At 48.3% G+C, this 12445-nt stretch overlaps 1 pseudogene; it reads left to right on the top strand.

Annotated features, from left to right (window-relative positions):
* The first annotated feature begins 2774 nt into the window (after nucleotides 1-2774).
* On the top strand, nucleotides 2775-2893 carry LOC118609681 (annotated as a pseudogene).
* Nucleotides 2894-12445: the final 9552 nt, after the last annotated feature.

Below are 12445 nucleotides of genomic sequence, written 5' to 3'. Positions count from 1 at the left end.
GAGGTCCCTGGCTTAGCCCCAGTTCCCCTCCGACCAGGGGCCTGTGGCCTGGCCAGTGAAGTGTGGGTGGCCAGTGAAAGGAAGGGGTTCAGATAAGGGACTGAGACTCCTGGGCCGTCCCCTCAGAGGGGCAGATTGGTTAGAAGCTGCTGCTCTCCTGGGAAGCCTCGGAACCCTGGGCCCACCTGGCCTACCACAATGGGGGCTTCAGCTCCAGTGTCTGCAGTTCTGGATCTGGACTCTGCTGTGAAAATGCACAATGCTGCCAGGTGACAAACAGGCCTGGGGGGCTTTACTTGTTCTTTGGAGGCTTTCTGGGTGGAGAAGTCGTCACATCGGATACCTAGTATCAATAATTAGTTAACGGAGCCTGTGGTCTGAGTCGCCGTAATAAGTAGTACAGAGTGGAGGGTGGTCTGTGACTTACTGCATTAAATCCACCACCACTAACTACACCACACACACACACACACACACACACACACACACACACACACACACTGTGGACAGCTCTTTCTCAGGGCCCTGTCTGCTTCCCTCTCCTTGGCGTGTGTCCCTTGTGCCACAGGGGAGGCCTGATACAGCAGCTGGGCATCACCTTCTGGAGAAGAAGGAGACGGCATCCTTTTTGTCCTGGGCCTCTGACAGCCCCTCTTAGGGGTAGTTATGCTGGGTCTATCTCCTTATCTGCTGGGTCCCCACAGGATACTTGATTTTCTGGGCCTGGGGCAGCTTCTTTCTATTTAGGTAAAGGCTCAAAACGTCCTTCCTCCTTTCTTCCCAGCCTGAGACAGTCACCCTTCATACCTGTGGGATTCTTCAGAGAAGCAAGAATTCAAAGGCTTAAATCCTCCATTATGTGGCTGCTGCAAATGGCTTCATCTCACATCGAGAGATTCAAAGAGGTGGGTCTTTGAAGCGGTTAAGATGCTCTGATCTTTCTAGGTTCTATTGAGTATTCCAGCGCCTTACGTGTTTTCTGGCCTCAAGAGTCTACTGCGCCACGATTTGTGTATCTTTTGTAAAGTGCCATAATGTGAACATGATAGGCCCTGACATAATTAACAGCATATTATCATATAAAGAGGAGTGACTAGTTTCTGAGTAATCTACTTGCACACTTCCCCCGGGGCCGCATCTTCAGTCAGGATGCCTTGTTCAGGAATAGACCATCTTCCTCTGATGGTGAAGTGACAACTCAGCCTCCCCAGAGGGAGGGCCAAGCACAGAGAGACCCTTGCACAGGAAAGAAGGCCAGAAAGAACAGTACAACAAAGGAGGCTGGCATCTCCTGATATCAGGGAGGCCCCAAATAACAGACACCCAGACAGAATCCTTGTCACAGCCAAATACGGGAGGGGGCGGGGAGGGGAGATGGAAGGAGCAGCAAGAAAGCTCCAGAGTGGGTCACGCAGAGACTGCTTCACTCCTCTGCACGAGGCCTTCCTGTTTATCCATGACGAGCCAGCCACGTGAGCAAAATGTAGCTGAAGCCTGAGTTTACAAAGCCTGAGACAGAGAGGATTTATTGTTTTAATCAAATAAAGCTTACAGTCAACTGCATCTGACACATATATAATGATAGGCAGAATCATTACCGTGCTGTTGGCACTTAGGCCTAAATGCTAATCAATTTGCCTAAATGACTGCAATTAGTATGCCTTCTCCACAGCACACCGAGCATTTCCGGGTCCGTTGAAGGAAACCCAGCCCGGCAGCACTGCGGCCTTTCTCCAGACCCACGAGGCCCAGAGCTTCCTGGTGTTGGGCAGAGGGTTCCCCCAGGACTAAAACTAAGAGCTATTAACTCTCCTTTTTTGTCTCTCTTTAGGATGTCTCTTAACAGTAACTGAGAAAGATGTCATTTAATGGAAGGACATACGTGCACCAGTCAAAACCTCCAATGCCTTCAGTGAATTCATTGAATCGGATTGCTTGCCTAGCACATAGCACCAAGCCAAGAGTGGCTGAATGGCCACCATCGCCAGCCTTCCTCAGTGCCACTTACTTGTTAGTACAAACATAGAGGAATTCCAGACGGTGTGCTGCAGAAAATATGTGACATACAATATTTTAGATCTGGCCTTTAAAAAATCTATTATCTCTTTTCAATCTATTATATCCAAAAGGAGAGAGTCCAGTGCCTTATCAAAATTTCAAAGTAAAGTTGATTTTAGACCCTTCCTCCCCAACATCCAGATCTCCTCTTATTCTTGGCATCCTCTTGCTCCTGCCTCTCAGGACTCCAGAGCGTCTGTGTGGCTCTCTGTCCAGGCTCCCCTCCTGGCATCCTCCTGGTCCTGTCCTTCCCCACAGAGCCTTGTGCTCCCTAATTACTTTTTCTTTCTCTTCCTTTCTCAAAATTCCTTTTCTCCTAAAGGTGATCCTGAGCTAGGAAGCCTCCCAATAGTTTACTTGTCTATATTCATAATAAAGAAAGAAACAAAGGAAGGGTTTGTAAGGATAAGTCTCCATTTCTTCCTCTTTGTTCTTATTCTCATCTTCTTCACGTGAGAACCATGGACACTTAGGAGAAATAGTTTTTACAATCTTTAAATCTGATCCTGCCACTCTGACCAGGGCATTTGCACCACTTGTCCACTCTACCTCTGGGCCAAATGACAAAACTTAGCACTTGATGCCCCTCTGAACCTCTTCCCATACCTCCTCTCACCACTTTCGTAATCCGCCCCATGCCCAAGAGCTCCTCCTGACCTCAATAGGTAACCTTGGTGTCAATCGCCTCCATTTACAAGAGTCAAAGACCCAGGAGGGTCTACAGCCATGCCACCCTGAACATGCCCTATCTTGTCTGATCTCAGAAGCTAAGCAGGGTCGGGCCTGGTTAGTACTTGGATGGAAGACCACCTAGAAAGACCTGGTGCTATAGGCATAAAAAATTTAAAAAATAAGTGATTGTAAAATGACAAAGTCCTTGCAATCTGTGAGGTCAACCAAGGGTTACCTCACCTAAAAATAAATAACTAAAAAATAAAAATAAATAAATTAAGAAAAAAAAAAAAAGGAAGCTTCAGTCAGGAAAACAGTTATTTCAACAGAGGGAATTTAACATAAAGAATTGGGCATGTGCGTAACAGAGCACTGAAAGAAGAGAAAAAGTGTTGGGGGGTGAGGATGAGGGACATCAAAGTAAAAAAGATAATGATAAGAAGAAGCAGTTGTGCTAGGGGAATAATGGGAAAGGGCTGGCTTTATCGAAAACTAGACGCTTGGAGAAGGGCTTCGCCCCACGGAGCTGGGACACAGACCCGGGAGCTGGGGGTGATGCCGGCTACTGCTGCCCGGTGCCTCTGAGGGGGCGTGATGAGGCTGGTCGTGGGAGGCGACGACGGAAGCTGGCAGCTGGAACCAGGACAGGACATGGTGCCACTGCCGAAGCAACAATGCCAGAAACGGTGAACAGATAAGAACCAGGAAGTCCCCTCTCCCTCCCCCTTACCCTCTCCTGGATCCCAGTGGGCCCTTTTGTCTGAACTAACAGGAGTCAGCCTGCAAAGGGGGTATGCATGCATTTGCAGAGTCTTGGCCCCGACAGCAGAGAGCTGAGAACAGGAAACTGGGTTTAGGGCCAGAGAGGTAAATGTCCAGAGCATCCACGGTGTTTAAAACAGCTCCCGATTCTAACATTTGGCATCGCCTACCAGAGAGCTGAGTGTTTCCTTCTGTCAAAAGCTTGTAAAAACAACATCGTACAAAAAGGTATTTCACAGAAAACATATATTTCAAATCAAACCTACAGAGTGAGGTCATTACAAAATGCTGTCATCTGTAGATGTCCTCTGTGAGCGTGCCACTCACTCAGGTGTGAGGGCAAGGGCCACAGAGGCTTGGAAAGAGCAGGAAACTGCTGGGTCTCCGGAGACAAGGCTCCCTCTGCGTGCTGCGGGTGATACCTGGAGATGCCTGCACCATTAATCCCTCAGTCACTGCCAGCTGGTTCTACAAATGCCCTGGATCTCCAGCGCACCACCACCACCACCTTCTCTTTCTTCTCCTCACTCATTTTATGGGAGCATAATGAACATGTCCCCCAGAACCCTGAGGCAGAAACTGGGCCAGCACTCCCCCTAGTGGTGGTTAACGAAACTCCTAAAATCCCCTTCTTTCCTCAGGAAATGGAGTTCTGGGCCAACATTTACTCAAGCGCTTAACCGTGCTAGTGCCAGGTATAAACTCTTAATTTTCCTTACCTCATGTAATCCTCGCAACGGCCCTGTAGAAAAGGTGCTCTTATCATTCCTAATTTACAGATGAAGACACTGAGTCTTGAAAGAAGCTAGATAAATACACGTGGATCTTCTTACTTAGGGAAATTAGCAAATGGCTCAGTGTGCTGCCCCAGCCAAGGACTTTAGTGCCACACCTGCGTCACTTGCATCACCTGAGTCCTTCAGCTTCATTGGCGAAGAAGTTACACTATTGCAAACTTGACCTGGCCGTGGACGCGCGATCCCCAAGTGCTCAGATCTGGGTTCCTAGGCTCCAGGTCCTTAAAACCTTAACCACTGACCTGAAAAATAACTATACTTTTCCCCCTACGAATTCCCTTACTCTACTCAGATCCCCAAATCTCTCTCCTCCCCAAAAGCAAAATTCTCAGAATGCTTAATTTAGAAAATTCTCTGGTGGGAGAGATTTAAACCTATATGTGAAGGGGCCTCACATTCCTGCATTGAATGTTTGTTCTTTTAGAACAGTTTGTTCATTCAAATAAGAAGAAGCAAACAAAACAAAGGAAGGAGACAGGGAGAAAAAGAGGTGAGATTTTTTAGTGCTTTCCGTTTCGCCATCTCACTTGCCTCTTTTGCCAGGAAGTAGATGGCGAAGCACACAGAACGGCTGCGAACATTCCTCTCTGCCCCAAGCCATACCTCAAATCAGAAACAGGCTGCTCAACAGACAGCTGCATCTTCCGAGACACCTCGCACACCAGGTACGCGATGGCCCAAGGGTCAAGGAGATCTCTTCTGAGGACAGTGCCAGCTGATGGTTCTAGCTTAAACTTATTCTGCCGGTTCTGGAAAGCTCCCTCTTGGATTCAGGGATTCCCTCTTCTCATCCTAGCCCCAGGATACCCCCAGTGACAAGGAACTCTCAACCTCATGAGGTATCCTAGTCCGGTGCTGGCCAGCTCCCAGGGTTAGAAATATCTGGCTTATACTGGCCCACAGCATGCCTGTAACTTCCAACCTCTGGTCTTCGTCCCTCACAGAATAAGTCTAATCTCCCTTCCACAAATGTCTGGGTTATCCTGGCTGCCCACTCCCACCCACAGCGGCCATCACCCCCATCAAGTCTGCCCTTCTGTTCTCACCCAGACAATCTTTTCTGGATACCTACCCATTTAAAAGGGTCACCAATCTTTGTTAAACTTGGCCTCATAACCTCAATGTGGTGGGGCCATTCCAGCTCTGAAAACCACACTTAGAGTGAAACACAAGTCATTGACAGTGGATGGGTAGAGCCAAGAGCCCTGGGGCATCCCACGAGAGACCCCTCTGATCCATTAGGCAACACTCCTTGTTTATTCCCCCAGTTAACTGTCTGTGTGAATGCGCCATCTTTCAGTTTCCTTTCTCCATTTCGTACATAAGAACTGGTCAAAGGCCTTGTTGAAATCCAGCTTTTCATTCACTCATTCACACATTAGTCATTCAACAAATGCTTATTGAGCTCCCACTATGTGCTGGGTCCTATTCTAAGTGCTGGAGATACTGGATTGAACAAGATGGGATGTCTTCCTTCTCTTACGGAGTTTAAATTGATGGGGTCGGGGCAAGGGGGAAGAGAGGCAACAGCCAACCAACAAGTAAATAATTTAATGAAATAATTTCAGTCAGGGGGTCAAGTAAGGAAATAAGAGATGAATAAGAAGCTCTGGCGCTGGTTCAGATGTGTGGTGCCTGTCACATGCCTGTCATCTAGCAGGCTGAGACTCCCAAAACTATGCAGGGTTGTGTGGCACAGTTTGTCCATGGCAACCTCAGGCTGATCTCCACCACATCCTTTCCTGATGATCGCAAACCTGGGTTGGTGTGTTCTGGCAGCTGACTGGGATCGCATGATGATAACCGTTTGTCTCACTTTCCGCTTGTCCTTATGACTGGAGAGAACTGGTTTCCAGTCCCCGTGGTTCCCCCCACCTCGCCAATAGCCAAATGCTCTTCCCGGCTCCTTCAGGGATCCAGATGGCGTCACACCCCACCAGTATTTTTGCTTTTGCCTCAGGCTTCAATGTGGCTCGATAGGGCCTTTTTTCTAAATTGCGGTAAAGCATACAAGACATTTACCATTGTTGAGTACAGTTCAGTGCCACGATGCACATTCGCACGGCGAACTTTGGCACTGCTTTGCCCTCTTCCCTGAGAGCCCGGTCATGGGCCCCTCCTGTTTTTGAAATCCACCTTCCTCAAGCCAGGATCGCCCTTCCCGCTGACGACCAGGACCCCTCAGAATGGATGCACGCTTTCTCTCATTTCCCATCACCCACTTCTCTCTGTGCTGGTCAGAAATGGCGCAGTGGTCCCCTTGTCTGTTCTGGCCTCCTCTGAGAAGGGACAGATCAGCCGGAGCTTCCTCTTCTGCCGAGTGAAAGGCGCAGCAGCTGTCTGCACAGATGGCGTCGTGGGTGGCCCTGCGCCAGGTCCGAACCGTGCATTCGCAGTGCTCCGTCCGTGTCTAGCGGTGATGGAAACAGGCCCACCTGAGGCACAGGTACCGAAGGCCTGATTTGGAAAGGTCAGGCCACGTCCTCAGGTAGTTACTGAGGAGGCTTTTTAAAACACACATGTGCGTGCATACACACATACACGTGCTTTAAAAAAGCAAGGACAGTGTTCTGGATAGTTGACTTGTTCCTCTGATTAAAAATAAGAACAGGCATTTTTTTTTTTCATCCTCTAAAGTGGCCACTTTGGGGACCCACCATCAAGTGATTAGTGAGACAATTACGACTGTGACCAAACTCAACAAAATAGGCGCTTAAGCTTAAGTGTACGGCGAGTTTTCCCCTTACTTGGCTATTTATCGATTCGGTGTCCCTTCCTGTCTCCCTTAATGATTCATGCTTTAAAGCTGTCTGCATGATTTATAGAGAGGCTCAGAGACACCTATTATTCAGCTCTTGCTCTCAAACACACACCCCAGAGACCAAGTCGTGGGCCTCTTTCCCCATCACTGCCACAGTCCCAGAAGAAGCGTGAACGACCTCCTACGCAGGGGAAAAAAAAGAGTCAAGGGAAAGGGAGAAACTCTCCAGGGACCAGAAGCAGGACACTACTCAGAGGTGAGCACAGAGCTGAAGCTCAGCCAGGGCCCCCTCACTACTGCCCAGAGGCGGACCTGCTCGCCCTAGCAAGTTCTTCCCCTCGCTGGGCTTGTCTCTCTCCTGCAGCAACGTGGAGACACTTAGCAGCCACCGCTCCAGACTGTCTTGGGGGGATGATATTAATAACAGTGATTGTGGGCCTTTTTCTCTATGCACTTATTACCAGCGCTATATGAGCGCTTATTATTAATAATAATAATTTAGTGCAGACTTTACTGCTTTTGTGTAACAGTGAGTACCTGGATTCTAATTATCTGTCTTATTTTAATATTTATGGAATTAATCAAACTTTTTAATGGAAAACCCCACAATGAAATTACCTAGAGCATGCTTCAATGAAGACGGATGCAGCCTGCTGTGGGAAAAGACAGCTCGACTTTATTAACATTACTGGGACCCAGCATGCAGGCTAGCCCCGAGTTAGGCAGGCCGGGCCCTGTGCGGCCCAGGGAGCACCCCATCTGTAAGCCTCGGAAAAGGAGGTCTCCTCATCCGATCACTCCCTGTGCTGACAGGATGGAGCTGACCTGCTCATGGAGGCCAAACTGTCCATTCCACTGGCCCTACTGGCCAGGCAGGTGCTGGCAGGTGCTCCTGGCTGGACTGAGTCCTCCACAATAGATGGACAGCAAAGCCAGATTCAAGTTCTGTCTGAAGATGCAGGAAGATGCTTCTTCTAGGCTTCAGGCCTCAGCCGACTGACACTTACTGGTGCCTTGGGGCTGCATCGATGTCAGCAAGGTCAGAAATGCCATCACCAGTGTTATCTCGAACCTGGAGGACCAGCAACCTGGGCTGAGGTAGCCTGTTTATGGTCACCTAAGACCCTGCTGAGATTCTGCAGGTCCCGGGGCTTCGGCAAGAGTGAGAGGGGTGACAGGTGCTTCTGGTTAAATACACAGGCTGCCGTTTACTAGAAGCTTACTCTTGGCGGACCCTGTGGGACAGGCTTTTTTGAGTATTCTTGAATGTGGGTTTTACAATACACTACAGTGTATCAGGCACTGTTATTATTTTCCTTTCACCAACGGAAGCTGAGGTTAAATAGATTAAGCAGCTTGCCAAGGTGGCAGGAAATGCTGGACCGAAATGCAGAGCTCTGAACTCAGGCCGTGGGAAGCCATTGCCCTGCAGGAACAGCTGCGCCCTGTGGCTCTCCCCTGCTTCTCGGAGCCCCTTCTCAGCAAGTCCTCTGTCAGAGGTCTGGGACCCTTGGGCTGCCTTCCATCTTCCAAAGACTCGCACGCCTGGAGTCATAGGGGCACTTTTCGAACCCAAGTTTTACCTTCCTCTGCACTCCTCACCCCAAACACCTTCAGGAAGCGGCCACAATGAAACAGGCACCTCAGGACCTTGAGCAAGCCCGCCACCCCACCCATATGTCAAGTCCCCTGGGACCTCGGTGGCAGTAATTTTTCATTAATAGATGAGATGAAAACATCCATATGAAGCATCCAGATGAGTCCATTGTGCAGCCAGCGTTACCCAGAATTCCCAATTCTGGCTACTTACTAGAGAGCTTTAAAAAATATCTGCTCTGGGTCCAGTCCCCAGAGATTCTGTTTAATTGGTCTGGGGAGAGTCTGTGTCAATGCTCTGAGAACGGGCATAGAGATTGTGAAGCTCCCCAGCTGATTTTAGTGTGTCCTCTATGTGGAGATGTCCTGACTTAGAATGCAAACCTCCTGTCTGAGAAGAAATCGACTCTAATAAGTGAATACTCTTCCTGCGGCTGTGAAGCTATTGCCCTTGTATGTGAGCTCGAAGGTCACACTCTGAGAGGCGCTCTCCCTAATCCCCATCCCAGAGGCTCCCCAGCAATGGCAACCCTACCCCCACTCACTGCCACTGTATCCAGTTTTCTTATCCTCACAGCGTATTTCACTGTACTGGGTTGAATAGTATCCCCCAAAAGTCATGTCCCCCAGAAACCGTGAATATGACCTTTTTGGAAATAAGGTTTCTGCAGATGCAATCGAGTTAGGAGGATGATATACAGGATGAAGGTGAGCCCTCATCCAGTGTCTGGCGTCCTTACAAGGGGAAGGAAACTTGGACACAGAGACACACAAGAGGGAATGACAAGGGCAAAGGAGGCGGGGGATGGATTAACGCATCTGTACACCGAGGATCGCCAAGGATCATGGCACCTGGAGGCAGGGGCTCGAGGCAGGGACTGCTTCCCGGAGTTTTCAGAGAGTGTGGCTCTGTCAGCACCTCGATTTCAGAATTCTTGCCTCCAGAGCTGTGAGACGACCGATTTCAGTTGTGGTGATTTGTTACTAATACAATCCGCACGTGAACAGACGGGTTTGTGCCCCGTTCGCGGTCCCCTGCCGGGCTCCGCCGCCCGCACCTGTGCACCACGAGGGGCGGGGCCTCGTCCCTCTTTTCACCGCTCCGGCTTCAACAGCAAAACGAGCGCCTGACAAGTAGTTGGCGCTCAAAACTTTTGCTTAAATGGATCAATAAAAAGATAAATAAAAGGCTTAATCCTGCCTCGTAAGGCAGAAAGGTAAAGGCTCTGTTCAGATTGTGTGGGACATCACGGAAAATACCTCTAATTTAGCCCTTGTCACAAGTAGATCACTGTTCTAAACGCTTTACATAGACGCTTTCATTTAACCTCCGAATGAGACTGTGAGGTAGATGCTGTGATTATCCTCACTTTATAATGAAGTAACTAAGGTTCAGAGGCGAGCGAGACCAACTACCAGAGAGCAGATGTCACAGAAGCGAAAAAGTGAACTGTTGCATCCAGGACCGAGTGACTAAAAAACCTCGTGTTTTCCAAGGAGGGGCCTGGCCTTGCTCCGACCCACTCAAACGCCGTCCAGGACGCACCCGCAGAGGCCAGGCTGAGCAAGCCGACCCCTCGTCAGAAAGATCAGGAACCTCGGCCTTGACAAACAAAGCTTTCTCCAAATTCCTCTTCTCACAACAGTTTTTCTCTATCTCTCTTCCAGTCACCCCTGGAATTAAAGCTAGAGAACTAATTTATCAAGGCCCTAGAGCCTTTAGAAAGATCACCTTAAGAGGACAAGTCCAAATTACAAATGTTTATCTTGTTTTAGAAGACTTCACATCTCGGCTCTACCTAGAAAAGACTTTTTTTGACTAATAGAGAAGTTGGGTAAAACTAGTCTACGTTTATATCCCAGGTAAGAAGGTGGCTGAAGTGCTGCTCTTTTTTTTTTTTTTTTTAAATTGGAAAAGAGAGGGGAAGTCGTACCCCTTGGTGAAGCAGGTAAATCTGCTTCTGGCTGATCCTTCAGCGGGGATGCTGGGAACCCAGGAGAACTCGTCTGGCCAAGCCCTGGAGCCCAAGTCAGCCAGTCTGGAAGTTACTAACAAGGACGCGTTAGTTCTCCTTTACGATGATCGAACATGCCGCTACATCGAGTGTTCTGTGACTTATCCTTACCATGCTTCTGAACTATTCTGACACTTTTTCCTCTTTTCCTCTGCTGAAATCTAGTTTTAATTAATTTTCTGTAACAAGTCAATTGTCCCCTGTTTGTTTCCTTTTCAAACCGTATTCGTCACCAGAGCCCCATTAGTCATAAGTGACAGTTATGAACCAAAATCAATATCCACACAACCACAGACATTGGAGACACCGAAGGCCAGTTGGGTCACCCAGCTCACACCAGGTCACCACAATGCCTTGCTCCTTTCCCCTCTCATCTGCCACCTTTCCTCTTTCAAAGACTGCAACTGACCAGGGGTCAGCGACCGACCTCATCCAGTTCTCTAGTTCTTTAATCAGGTAAGGACTGAGAAACGAAGAAAGGAAGATAAAAAAAAAAAAAAAAAAGCAGAGAAAAGAAACGGGTAAAATGAATGCAACAATAGGCACGCCTCTTAGTGAAGTCAAGGGATGCCCATTCCTGTTCTGGGGAAATAAGAAAAAGAATGGATAAAGAATGGGTAAAGATGTGGTGTGTATCTACAATGGAATACTATTGTCACAAAAAAGGACAGCCTGCCACTTGCGACAACATGGGTAGACCTTGAGTGTGTTACGCTAAGTGAGATAAGTCAGACAAAGACAAATACCGCATGGTATCACTTCTACGTGGCATCTAAAAAAACCCAAAGCTGTAAAAACAGTGAGTAGAACAGTGGTTCCAGAGACTGGGGAATGGGAGAATTTGAAAGTCGTTTAAGGGCACAAAATTGTAACCAGGAATGAATAAGTTCTGCAGATTTAGTGCACAGCCTGCATGCCTTCATGTCCCTCTCTGTGTGTCTGTGTTCAAATTGTCCCTTGTTATAAGGACACCGGTTATATTAGATGAAGGTCCACTCTTATAACCTTATCTTAATTTGACTAAGACCCTATTTCCAAATAAAGTCACATTCTGAGGGACTGGGAGTAAGGACCTCAACACATCTTTTTTGGGGAACACAGACCCTCAGGGAGTTTCCAGATCCTCACCACGGGCCTACGAGGTCCTCCCTGGGCCCGTCCATTACCTCTCCATCCTTTTTCAAAACCTTCTCCACTCATTCTGCACACTCTAGTCTCTTGAACTTTTCTTAGTCCTTCAGCTTCTTATTTTCTAAACATCCAGCTTTTGTGCATACAAATAGCAGGGGACAAGACCTTCTGCTGAAGTTGAAGGAAGCCCTCCCACAGAAAACGTGAGTTCCGGTGTTCCCCAGCAATGCCCTCCATGAGAGGCTGGATCTGTTCTCTGTCATTCAGAATTGTTGTCCGTCTGGCCAGCAAGAAGGGCTTACTATCATTCGGGTCTGTCCTACCCACACAGAAACCCCGTGGCCTGTCCACGGCCCAGGGTATCCACATGGCACACCCTTCCTTCTCCAACGGTTTGGTGGCCCTGTGACAGAGGTCTCCTTATTTTAAAAAATGGAAGATTGATTAATTCATTGGGCACAGTACTGGCATTCTGAGGACTGTGATTGAGGGTCCAGTCTTTGGGGAGAGACTCCACTTCCTGGTTAAATCTGTATAACAAATTTCATTCATTTAGTATTGGGGTCTCAAAAATTATTTTCCCTTATAAAATTGCTAGTGCTGAAGCTATAAGGTTGCCTAGAAACAGATCTTTTGCACTTGCACGACCGGAG

This window comes from Rousettus aegyptiacus, unplaced genomic scaffold (assembly GCF_014176215.1).
Source record: "Rousettus aegyptiacus isolate mRouAeg1 unplaced genomic scaffold, mRouAeg1.p scaffold_m13_p_11, whole genome shotgun sequence".
NCBI classification, from domain to species: domain Eukaryota; kingdom Metazoa; phylum Chordata; class Mammalia; order Chiroptera; family Pteropodidae; genus Rousettus; species Rousettus aegyptiacus.
Note: the sequence above shows the minus strand (reverse complement) of the source record. Positions and strands in the feature narration are given on the sequence as shown.